Here is a 14,106-nt window from a genome sequence, read left to right on the forward strand (position 1 = left end):
TGAGAAAATGCTTTGAATGAAAAAAAAAAAAAACTCAATACACTCTGGGCAGAATTACTTCTCTTTTGTTATGTTCAGGATGAAAAATCCACTGAATTAAAGTGCTGTAAAAATCCATCAGATTTAAAAAAAAAATGTAATCAATCAATAATCAATAAAAAATGAATCTTAATCAACCTCAGTAATGATCAAAACTACTAAATTGCTTAGAAAATTACAGGATTTTAACTCTTTATTTGCCAAATTAATGAATGATGTCACTGATTTGGTGAAAAAAAAAGAACCCTACAAAATTACATATTCAATATAAAAAAGTCATTGTGGACTGGACTTACTATTGATGGCTGTTTTTGGCCCATGACTTCAATTATAACCTCATTTTTGATTGCAAAATTTAAAAAATGAAAAAAATGTAAAATTTGTTAAATTTACAGTTGATCATCAGTTGGCACCATTAACCCTTTAGTTAGTCCTGTGCGAAACAAAGCTACATTTCTGGATTTTATATGGAGTATAACAGCAAATTAAAGTGTGTGTATGTGTCTCTGTGAGTGTGTAAGACCTTGCTCACTTACCTAGATGTGTCTGAGAAAATCAAAATATGCATCTCAGCTCTGAGAACTACATGGAGTAAATAAAAACAAAGACTGTGTATTTGTGCACCAACAAATGTGGTTATAATAGAAGTCAATGGGGCACAAACAGCCACCAACAATGAATTAGTGGGAAAAAATTAAATCTAACAATGCATCTGAGCCAATGTTGTAACTAATCATTCACATGTCCAGGACTGTGATAAAAAGGTTAAAAAAAAATCCAGTCTACAATAAATTTATATAGAAAATTTTGTAGGGTTTTTTCAACAAATCAGTGACAACATTTATGAATTTGGCAATTAAACAGTTTAAATCCTTTACTTTCTAAAAAACATTTAGTAGTTTTGATCAGGACTGAGGTTGATTAACTTTTGGAAAAAAAAATATATATATATATATTAATCTGATGAATTTTTACAGCAGTTTAATTTAGTGTAGGCTTTCATCCCAAACATAACAAAAGGGAATACATTTAAACAGTGCACAAGGGTTAATCTCTTAATATGAACAAACAGAATATAAACTAAATATACATTTTATTGAATTTTATTTATATATTTTCAAATACAATAATAATGAAATCAGCCATGCTGCATGCAAATACAACGCATGTTTGTGTACGAGTCCTCTCTACTAATCATCTTAGAAATAAATGAATATTTAGCATTTTCAAACAAATTCCCTTTAAAAACCCTATCAAATTTGGCAGTCTCGTCCGAAAATGAGTCAAAACAAAAATGAGTAAGTCGAAAATTTACAGCTCTAATTACCTTCTGTTCATTCGCCGCACTGGAAATAGAAGGTCAAGTCGAACACGTTGCATTACGGCACACAATATTCAATGCCATGTGCTTTTGTGTACTTTACACATTGTGAAAATTGCAACACACCTACAACATACATGCATACACACATTATTTTATCATACAATCCAAACATATACATGCATCTCATCAAAAGTACACACAATCTCAGCACACAAACACACAGACAGACACACATGCAGCTAAAGACACATATGCGCATCCACACAAACACGCGCACATACGCACGGCCAGATGGGCTTCAATACTAAGGCTTAGTTTAATGACAAAGAACCCTCAATCTGGACAACATGGGTGGATTTAGCTATCATTTGAAAGTCCATCTGCGAGACGTTTGACTTCCGATCACAATGCTTCCTTGTTTAATCCTGAGAAATAAAAATAAAAAAGAGCACAGACTTGTTTATCTGAGGTTACACACAAACATCCTAAGTAATAAGGAGACTTGTCATGCCTTTAGCCCGACGGCCACATCCCAAACATGTGATGAACGCTTATTTATCAAGCCTGCTGCAACTCGGGCCGGTCGGGGAGCAAAGAGAGAGAGACGGATAGACAGACTGACAGCGAGGAGATAGACTAGCTACCTATTTATAGCCTCGGCCATCTGCAAAAGCTCCCTCTTGTCTTTGGTCATCCTGTTCACAAAGGCTGGGAGGCAGATTCCAGCAGCAGCCGCTCCATTCACTATTCATTCCAGGACCCGGCAGCTCCATATGGATCCGGCCCACTGCTGGGCCCAGGCAGGCTCTGTTTTTTCCCTGGGATTGACATGGTAATGGAGCTGCGCAGGAAGGAGCTGTTCTGGGATCAGAAGAGGGCTGCGGGCCTCTGAGCATTGGCTCTTTCCTCCACTGATCCCAGGTCAGCCCTTTCACCCCTTCCGGCCACCCAGCCGATCTGGGAGCACTATGGGCATCTGTGAAAGGCTAATGACAGGCTTTTATGTTTGGCCTGCTTTATTATAGCCCCACTAACCCTATCTGTCCATCCAAGCTGTATGCTGCACAGTGCAGCCGGGCGTCTGGAGCATCACTGGGGGGAGAAAAAATGAGCTTGCAGGGGCATTGAATCTATTATATGGTGTGTAGGAAGATGCTGGTGAATTGTACTCTGTAATATGGGATGCTCCGAGATGAACAGAACAATGTGCGTATTAGGAGATATATAAAGCGTATTTACAGGAATGAAATTTGAATGAATGTTTATTCACCATCATGTTGGTTCATTTCTGCTCAGTTTTTTTTTTACATTATTTAAAAAATAATATATATATATATATATATATATATATATATATATATATATATATATATATATATATATATATATATATATATATATATATATATATATAATTTTATTTAAAATATATTTCAGTAGTAAAAAGTTTTTTAGTGTAGTAAAAAGTTATTCTGAATTGTCACCGCTCAGATTACAGTGTCTAAATTGTGAATTAGCTGATTCTTGTCAGTTTACCTGTTATATCTGTTTACAAATTGCACTCAATAATACATTTGTGAACTGGACAGATCCAATAACATCTGTTCTAAAGTAAACTATTTGCTGATTAACATGATCTATTAACAGAGACATTAAGTCAACTGATTCAACTGGACAAGTTTCCCACACAAAGAACAAGATTTCCACACAAACAAGTTTTCAGTTAACTACTCACTGACGCAAACGATCCACTCAGACTGAGCCTACAGTCAATGACTATTTGATTTAAATGATCCATTTGGAGTGAGTTTCAAGTTAACTACTCACTGATTCAAAATATCCATTCAGAGTGAGCCTACAGTCAATAAAATATTGATTCAAATGATCCACTTGGAGTGAGTTTTCAATTAATGACTCACTGATTCAAATGATCCAATCAGAGTGAGCCTATAGGTAATGAAATACTGATTCAAATGATCTGCTTGGAGTGAGTTTGTAGTTAACGACTCACTGATTTAAATGATCCATTCAGAGTGATCCTACAGTCAATAAGATATTGATTGAAATGATCCACTTGGAGTGAGTTTTCAATTAATTACTCACTGATTCAAATGATCCAATTAGAGCGAGCCTACAGTCAATGAAACACTGATTTAAATGATCAGCTTGGAGTGAGTTTGTAGTTAACGACTCACTGATTCAAATGATCCATTCAGAGTGAGCCTACAGTTAATAAAATACTCATTAAAATGATCCGCTTGGAGCGAGTTTGTAGTTAACGACTCAGTGATTTAAATGAACCATTCAGAGTGAGCCTATAGTTAATGAAATACTGATTCAAACTATTCACTTGGAGTGAGTTTCCAGTTAACGACTTACTGATTCGAACAAGCTATTTAGAGTGAGTCTACAGATAGTAAAATACTGATTCAAATGATCCGCTTGGAGTGAGTTTGTAGTTAATGACTTATTGATTTAAACAATCTATTTAGAGTGAGCCTACAGTTAATAAAATACTGATTCAAATGATCCACTTAGAGCGAGTTTACAGTTAACGACTCACTGATTCAAATTATTATTTCAAAGTGAGCCTACAGTTAATGAAATACTGATTCAGATGATCCACTTGGAGTGAGTTTTCAGTTAACAACTCAGATTCAAATGATCCATTCAGAGCAAGCCTACAGTCAATGAAATAATGATTCAAATGATTCACTTGGACCGAGTTTCCACTTGACGACTCACTGATTCAAATTATGCATTTGAAGTGAGTTTCCAGTTAACGACTCACGGATTCAAATGATCCAATCAGAGTGAGCCTATAGTCAATGACATTTGATTCAAATGATCCACTTGGAGTGAATCTACAGTCAATAGGTGCGTTCGACATAAAGCACAGCTGCAGTCGGTAATCAACGAGCTTAGCCGAGCTCAGGCAGGGGCAGAGTTGAAAACGGAGCCGTCAAGACGGACAGATGAACACTTCGGGGCTCAAAGTTGTGGCAGTCATGATGACCGAACACATAGCGTCATCATTATTTATCTATTTATTTATAACAACAAAAGATTTACAGTAAAAATAAAACAGAATACAGTCTCTACAAACTATAGCTCATTTTTAACAATAATTATGTATTATGAATAAGGGGAAGCAAGAAGGTAATAAACATACAAATGAACAGGCCAATTAAATACAAGGCAATAAGCACAAATTTAGGAGTCTAAACATCACTCTTTAAGCTAATACTTCTTGTTTGAATATGCTAAAAAGGCTTTACATTTATTTACATTTTTAGATATAAAACTTTCCAATATATATTAGTGTCAAAAAGGTGTTTTGATTAAGTCTTAAACAATGAATAAGATTATTTTGGATAAAAAAAAAGTATTTTCAAAAAAGCTTTTTAATCCAAAAAGATTGAACAAAAGGACAATTCCTAAAATAAGTAAGCTACACTTTAAGAACAAATTTCCTAGGAAGAGCAGGTACTTCAAAGTCACTTTTAAAACTTGTGTATAAATGGCCTGACAAGGAAAAAAAAATTTTATAATCATAAAAATCATTTTATAATTATTTAATAAAATAGTTATTTAACTTAATTTGTTAAGAAAGCTTTAGGGTGACAGGATTAATGATGATAATTGTTTTATTTCAAGTCTGTAAGACTAATTTGAGTTAATATTTAGGTTATTCACTAAAATATATCATTTATTGGATATATATTTAATGGATAAATATATCAGTTCATGGAGCTGAATGCAGTAAATAGTCTGTATAAAAAGGTTGAAAATAAACCCGTGCAAACAATCTATCATTTATAAACAAATATTTATAAAAAAAATTATTACTGCTACAGTACAATATTTGTAGTCTTTTTAATAAGCATGATATGTACAAGATAGAGAGGGTATGAAAAAGTGAATTGTTTGTTTTAAAACTTTTGAATTGGAAGTTGTCCAATAATAATCCATTATAATAACAATATTAATAATAAATCCAGCCAATCGTGTAATATCCGTGTCATCATCGCAGTTCCAGCAGACCATCTTTAGATGCTGTCAGAGCACTGTCGCGGTACTTTGATGCCACTTGTCGTCGCGTCAGCGCAGCATTAATCCGGACAAAAATTCTAACCAGCATGCACCGCTTTAAGACAGATTTCGATCGATCTGTGCAGCGCTGCATGAAGTTGAACGCACCTAATGAAATTCTGATTCAAATGATTCACTTGGACTGAGTTTCAAGTTAATGGCTCACTGATTCAAATGCTCAGGTCAGAGCAAGTCCCTAGTTTTCAATTCACTGAGTCATATGATCCAGTCAGAGCAAGTCTACAATATATGATTTACTGAATTACAAACTAATTCAAAGTCAGTCAAAACATGAAGATCCTTTTTGCACAAAACGCTTACTGTTACAAAACTGAGTGGACTCAGAATGCAGAATTGAGTTTCTGATGCAGAATTATATGATTCATTAATATAAATGAAAATCATATGTAAGTCACAACTGTGAGTTGTTTAGAGTTGCCTTTTACAGCTTTGCTGTAAAAAAAAAAAAAAAAAGGAAGCTTTTATATTTATACCGGGGGTCTTTTTTTTTTGAGTGAGAGAATCCAAACTTTTACTCAAGTGTTTTATTTGTGTACTTCATCCACCACTACTCTGGTCACTGCTAGCTAACAATTTTCAATTTTTAAAGTTGTCCACAATCTACAGAATATCAGGTCACACTTTAATTTGGGAGCAATTCACTTATTTCTGATACCTCTCATCGCTTTGTTTTGATTTTTGACTGTTGTAGGTTTTGAAAATAACTGAAGCTGTAATGCAGGTCAAGATGTGCCTGAAACCACTTTACCTGCATATTTATCTGAAAAATGACTCCAGAATTTAGAAAGTTCATCGGTTAATCAGAATCAAGACTTCGACTGCCTCGTAGTATTTGCTTGTTTGTTTCATTTATTGCCACAACAGCAACTTAATGGCTATTCCATGGCAAGTGTAATATATCTAACAGCATATTACATAATAATAACCAATTCATAATGCAATAAGAGCTGATGCGATATACAATATATTATTTGATATGATATGATATGATATGATATGATATGATATGATATGATATATGATATAATATGATGTGATATATGTGACATGATATATATGATATGATATAATATGATATGACATGATATATGATATGATATGATATGATATGATATGATATGATATGATATGATATGATATGATATATATCACGGCATAATATATCATACAATACAATACGATACAATATATGATATCTGATACCATATCTGATATATGTGACATGATATATATTATATGACATGATATATATTATATGACATGATATATGATATGATATGATATGATATGATATGATATATGATATGACATGGCATAATATATCATACGATACAATGCGATACAATATATGATATCTGATACCACACAAAGTATGATACGATACAATAAATACAATACAATTTACTATATTTATGATACAACACAATAAAATATGATACGATACGTTACGATACAATATACGATATATGATGACACAATAAAGTGTGATATAATACCATACAATACAATATACGATATATGACATATAATATATGATATGACACAATAAAATATAATACAATACAATAAATAAATGAACTCATTTTCCATTGAAAATATTATATTTGATTTTTCAATTCAATAAATGATAAACAACTTAACACTTTCAAATTTGAGAATCTAATAAGGGAAGCTTGACAGTGGGGGAAGCTCGACAGTGTTTACATGTTACTTGTGCATCATTCTTCAGTAAATACAAATAAATCAACCTGTAATCAATTCGACATTTAGTATAAACTGTTTGGGCATGCCTGGTCTCAAAAATAACATTTGAACAATGTCTTTCACATATTTTCAACTTGATCTTTTGCAGTTTATTATTTATGCAGATGTCAACCCCATAGCATAATCAGTACTAATAAACAGCCAATATAATAATAATAATAATGTTATGCTAATAAGCAAGTATTAATAAGCAAGTAACCCCCCCCCCCCCCCCAGGTATTAAGAATAGTCACCAATTGTCTAAAAGGGGCCATCAAAACGCCACGTTCATTTTCTGATTCTTGCCACCACACACCTTGCATTGTCTGAAAATTAACCCCAAAGTGGTCATTCAAAGCGAAACCCCAGAGTTCCTGAACAGGCGTGCTGGTGAAACTGCACAGGGATCTGAGAGTATCACTGACATGGAGTGGCAGGGAACAGCACATGTGTCACAGCCTACATCCCTTTCTCAGATCCCCTTTCACACACTCACAGGTCAGCGGATCAGCTCTTCAGACGCGGGGCCCTCAGGACAGAGGCCCCCATACAGGGCGCAGACTCTGCCAAGACCATCACTGTCAGCTTGTCTTTGTGGCACGATCTGGCCCACCACTGCTACCGCTGGACACCGAACAGCTATTAAAGAGGCCCTTGAAATTCCTTAGAGGCTCATTAGCATATCATGAATAATTGATGAGGACGTGGGGGTGGGGAAGGTGTAGAGCCAATGATGAAGAACAGCACCTCTATCAGGGAGCGCGCAGGCCAGTCTATTCCCTCGATAAAGCAAGAATCAATACAGCATGACATTAGCCAGCACTCGTGCGCCTCTGAACCCATATGTTATTTGTCACAAATATGGCGAGGGTGGGTTGAAGATGCGGAGAGTAAATCGATATAAATTAAGGGCTAGATTTAATCGGGCAGTAACTGAGCTGGTCTTTCTTTGCGAGATTAAGAGAACAATTTTATTGTAGGTGACCCGATTTCTTAGAATGGGACATGGGGTGGACATATATTGCAAGTATTTCACTTTCACTTATAGAGATATAGACAGATAGATAGAAAGATTGAAAGTTATCTCTAATATGGTGCCTGAAAACATTCCTTTGTTTGGAACCTCAAGATGTATCATTGACGTCACTCAGCAGCTAAAAAAACATTTCAAAAAGGTTGAGCTGTTTCATATGATATTGCTTCTAATCTCTTTATATATATTGTAAATCACTTTCATGTTCACTTTGATACCTGCGTTCTCAATCACTGACAACGATGGTGGGTGACACAGATCCCGCCTTCACTAACTGCAACTTGATTAATAGGAAAATGTGATTGGATAGTAATACTCTTTTTCAAAATATAACTGTTATGATTGGCCACCATTGATTAGGCTATTTCCTTGTAACAGAAGACTACTTCACTGCTAACAATTACCTGTAGAGTACACAGTAACTTGCTGGCAGCAGTTCGTCTGGTAACTTACTGTAAATAGGTTACAGCAAAAAAACTGTATTTACATTTACAGCACCACTCATCTTGCTCTATATGTATTTACAGTATTGTATATCTTGACAATGCAACTTTCAGTAGCATACTACATAACAGCCCTACAGTCAAATACAGTTCATAATACCGGTAATTGCAGTAATTTATAAAAATCGTTAACATTGTACTAGCGCTCGGCTATTTAAAATTTATATGAAAGATAAAATACACAATAAAATATGTTTTATTATATAATAAATTAAGAAATTTAACAAAAAATGGCTAAAGTACAGGACTGTCCTGGGTAAAAGCAGGACATCTGGTTGAAGATGCAAAGAGAAAATCGATATGAATTAAGAGCTAGATTTAATGGGGCAGTAACTGAGCGAGCCGTTCTTTGTGAGATTAGGAGAAACATTTTGAAGTAGGTGACCCGATTTCTCAGAATGGGACATGGGGTGGACATATAATGCACTTATTTCACCACAGACAGATAGACAGATACACAGTAAAAAAAAAAAAAAAAAATCTGTTCTTTATTTTTTTACTAGCACCTCAGTAAAATAGTAGCCGTTAAATTATAGACATTTGTCATATAATGCACGTTAAATTTACTTAAATTTCAGGTAAATTTTTGTAATTTAATGGCCGTAATTGTACATTTTTCTTCCAGCACCGCAGCTGCCAGAAAAAAACAAAATACGGAAATTTATCATTGACAGTGATGATGGCTGACACAGTTCCCGCCTTCACTAACTGCTACTTGATTGATATGGAAAGTTGATTGGATGGTGAAGTTGTTTTTCAATTTTTTTTTCATTATGACAGAAGACTACTACTAGCGCTCAGCAATTTCTAATTGATATGAAAAGTGAAATACGGGATAAAATATGATTTATTAAACAATAAATTAAGAAACAAAACAATAATAGCTGAAATATAGGATTGTACTCGGTGAAAGCACACTGTAAAAAATGATGGGTTCTACTCAATCAATTTTTGTTGGGACAACATGAAGGAATTAAGTTAAGTTTTGTTTTTTACAAAATAAAGTGCATTGAACATAGAACAATTAAGTTGTCCCAAAAAAACTCAAGAATTGTGTTGTTTTGGCTCATTTTACATAAGTAGTTTGAACAAAACACATTTTTTTGAGCGCAGGACATCTGGTCACTCTGTTTTATTGTTGTCTTGTTTAGCGTAACAAAGAAAAAGTTTACCATAAAAATAAAAACTATTAAATGATTTACTCACCCTCATGCCATTGCAAGACCTGCAGGACTTTGTTGTCTGGAACACAAACAAAATACATTTAGAACAATGTAGTGATCTATATGCACAAAGCTACAACAAATAGAAGGTTTATATGACTCCTATAGCGATTACATGAGACTGGAATACAGTACATGTACAGATTTTTTTTTTTTTTTTGCTTCATTTGCAGTATTTAAGGCAATGCTACAGTACACTTTTTTGTCTTGTGTGTGAGTTTGTCATCTTTGGATTGAGTTTGGTAGTGTGGAATCCTCAGTCCGCTTTGTTTTCACCATATTTTGTTATGAGCATATTGATATATTGCATAAAACACTAAATAAAAACATCAACAAGATGCATAAAATCTTATAATTTGCATGTATTCAACTGGAATTAATATATTTTTGATGCTAAGACATGCAAATAAACTATGACAAAAAGTAAACAAATATATAAATTAATAATGTGTTGGCAGAAAATTACCAGTGCATTTTCTGTCAAATTTATGGATATTCTAAGACTCTTCTCTCTCTGTGTGTGTGTGTGTGTGTGTGTGTGTGTGTGTGTGTGTGTGTGTGTGTGTGTGTGTGTGTGTGTGTGTGTGTGTGTGTGTGTGTGTGTGTGTGTTTGTATGTGTGTGTGTGTGTGTGTGTGTAGCCCAGCTTGCAATTTTTATTGGTGTTTTCTGCTTATTTACACTTTTAAATGGACTTTGATCTGTGCTCCTGCAACTTTTGATGTTGAAACATTTACCGTTTTAATCGCTTGACTTATAAAATACTATGCTTAATATGCGATTAACATTTCCAAAAGGGGCTCAGTGGATTCAGAGACTTAAACAGGTCTATGTGATGGAAAAAAGGACTGCATATCTACAAATAAAAACTGATATATTCCTGAAGAGATGTAAAAGTATTACAACATATTCAGATTTGTACATTTAGAGGCTAATAAACCGATAATCAATGTAATCTGAGGTATACAATATAATACAACGTAAGTTGATGTACAAATGCATCCCCTAAAAAGGTTTTTATAATGAAAGTACTTTTTAATTTATTTATTTTGTATAATTTTCTTAATTTATTTTTAAATTGTTATATTATTATTATTCTCATCTGTAAGAAGTTAAATTGTTGGGGAAGGGATTGTTCTGAAATATATATATATATATATATATATATTTAGAAAAATCTTAAATATAAAGTTTAAAAAAAAACGTGATTAACATGTCAAAAACTGACTATAACAACAACATAAATACAATTAGCTCCCACAAAAATGATAAAGTGAAAAATAATAAATAAAAGCATTATTAAATTAAAATATAGTCCATTCGTTTAATGGTTCATTCATGAGTCATTCTATCTTCTAAAGGTTTTTGCATTTTAACAAGATTCCCAAGCAAAAATCCACTTTAAATTAGAAAAGTGAAGCGGTACAATACCTGTTGAATGTAATCCCCGGCCCACATGAAATATTGGCACACCGCCATGATATCTTTCTTCAGCGCTGGTGCATGCAGAGCCATGCTGCTACCACAACACTGCAGGGAGAACAGAACTGCATGAGCCCTCATTGCAAAAAACCTCTGCAGCCAATGACAAGACATCCAATATTTACAAAATAACATCTTACAACACACTAGGGCTCATGTATGTCAAAAAGACTCTGTTTTTATAACCCTACTATAAGCCTGAAAAAAATAACGGCGCCATAACAGTGGATCACTAAAAGCCCAATGATTGTCAAAGCTTATTGATTAATGCTCTGTTTGTTCCCCACAAAGCACAGCCCTGACATTTCTGTTTGAAACCTGCACTTTATTTCCATTATGTTATTACTCCAATCAGTCACAGTAATCTACAATCCAACTAAACGGTGGGTTCTTGTTGCCTAAACAACATCAGGGTGTTAATTCTCCATCTTAATCATCAATTTCAAGAGGCAACTGACATATTATTAAATATTTAGCACAGATAAATGGCTTTGATTTAGAAAGCCTGCTGAAACTGTTCAATGTAGAACGTGAGAGGAATCTTTTTTGGTTTAAAGCAATGTAAAAGTTTAAAAAACAAGTACCAGAAATAGCGTTCGGACCGTGAGAGAAAAACTTTACACAAAACCCCAGACTCCTCACTTGTCTGACATGCTCTCCAACTATTTAAAAATAGTGAGAGAAACTAATTCCCCAATGAGTCTCTCTTCCTTGTGAGCTATATAAAGAGATGAGATTGAGTAAGAGTCCAGTGACTGAGAGCAGAAGCCAGTAGGGAAGTGGCTCATGTGAAAAACTAGTCTTTGCGATTCAGCACAGCAGAGAAAGAGAATCAAACCAGTGCAGTTTGAGTGGCACATGGCTACCACAAAAACCAGAAAGTTGCATGTCCATATGGTATCACATAGTCTCAGGCAGTTTCAGATCTCCCAAATACTCTCAATTCCCTTGTAACACTGAAGACTATGGCGTTTGGACTGAGAAAGGAGTCTTTCAGGATTTCTCTTTCTCAATAACGCACACTGCTGGTTTCTCTTCTACTGTAGGACTAATCAATCTCGGTTCTGTTCTCTATAAATCTACCGTTACTTCAGCCATTTACAGTTGAAGTCAGAATTATTAGCCCCCCGTTTATTATATTGATTTTTATATATATATATATATATTTCTCAAATTATGTTAAACAGAGCAAGAACATTTTCAACGTGTGTCTGATAATATTTTTTTCTTCTGGAGAAAAATTATTTGTTTTAATTCGGCTGGAATAAAAGCAGTTTTGAACTTTTTAAAAACCTTTTTAAGGTCAAAATTATTAGCCCCTTTAAACTTCTTTTTTTCTTAATTGTCTACAGAACAAACCATTGTTATACAATAACTTGCCTAATTACTCTAACCTGCCTAGTTAAACTAATTAACCTAGTAAGGCCTTTAAATGTCACTTTAAGCTGTATAGAAGTGTCTTGAAAAGGGGATGTACGATGGATATAATTTGTTGATGTAAATTGTTCATACGCTGTATAACCAGATGTTGAGAGTGAACATTTACTGCTTCTTTAAATGTTCAGACCATTTGACTTTTGTCACTACAAATGTCATTATGCTACTTAATATTGTTACCCATCATCTTTGGTTTGCTTTATCAATAAAATAAATCATCTGACCATTCAGTGGGGGGAATTTTTGAACAGTCAAGATGGACTGCGACTGCATGATGTAAATGATGTTAATGTGCAATTTTGCACAATTCAGTCATTTATTTCTGTTATTATATATTTTTTGTATTTATTTTTAATTAAGCTAATCACACGTTAAAGCTAACAATTAAATGCATTACAATCGCATTAACAACGTTTTGTCTGAAGGGATTTGAGTAGATGTTAAATTGCTTAAATTTAATTTTATTTTATTTACTGATGATGTGTCCCATACAGTTGAACTAAGAAATATTAGCACCCCTGAATTATTATTTTTCCCCCAACTTCTGTTCAACAGATATTTTTTTCCAACACATTTAAAAATAGTTTTAATAACTCATCTCTAATAACTGATTTATTTTATCTTTGTCATGATGACAGTAAATAATATTTTACTAGATATTTTTCAAGACACTTCTATACAGCTTAAAGTGACATTTAAAGGCGTAACTAGGTTAAATAGGTTAACTAGGCAGGTTAGGGTAATTAGGCAAGTTATTGTATGATGATTTGTTCTGAAGACTATCAGGAAACAATATAGCTTAAATAGGGCTAATAATTTTGACCTTAAAATGGTTTTAAAAAAATTTAAAACTGCTTTTATTGTAGCCAAAATAAAACAAATGAGACTTTCTCCAGAAGAAAAAATATTATCAGACATATATGAAAATTCCCTTGCTCTGTTAAACATCATTTGGCACATATTAAAAAAAAAAATCAAAGAAGGGCTATTAATTCTGACTTCAACTGTATATAAATAACCAAACACATACATTATAACTTTAAAAATAAATAATCTTTACTTTTTCTTGATTAAACATGACACATATTAACATTTGTATTAAAACTGTTAGCTGAATTATATGTGAAAGCATGTCTTTGTCACATTGCCAAATAGCTTTAACAAAAAAATGACATATCTGAATTTCAAGCTTTTATTGTTTGTTAAAACC

General features: G+C 33.5%; 1 protein-coding gene across 12 annotated transcripts in view; it reads right to left on the reverse strand.

The window, feature by feature from the left end:
• The window catches only part of LOC147833132 (uncharacterized), a 230,364-nt gene that overhangs the window by 212,808 nt on the left and 3,450 nt on the right, over positions 1–14,106 (reverse strand). For 11 of the 12 annotated variants that reach the window (XR_015513611.1, XR_015513610.1, XR_015513613.1 and 8 more), the window contains exons 2-3: positions 11,409–11,507; positions 9,962–9,997 (exon numbers count right to left, since the gene is read on the reverse strand). The gene's annotated coding sequence lies outside the window, so the exon portion shown is untranslated. Of the gene's footprint in view, positions 1–9,225; positions 9,389–9,961; positions 9,998–11,408; positions 11,508–14,106 lie in introns of those variants that run through there. The other variant, XR_015513612.1, reaches the window with a different exon arrangement.

The sequence above is a fragment of the Danio rerio genome, chromosome 17 (assembly GCF_052040795.2).
Source record: "Danio rerio strain M-AB ecotype USA chromosome 17, GRCz13ab, whole genome shotgun sequence".
Taxonomy (NCBI): domain Eukaryota; kingdom Metazoa; phylum Chordata; class Actinopteri; order Cypriniformes; family Danionidae; genus Danio; species Danio rerio.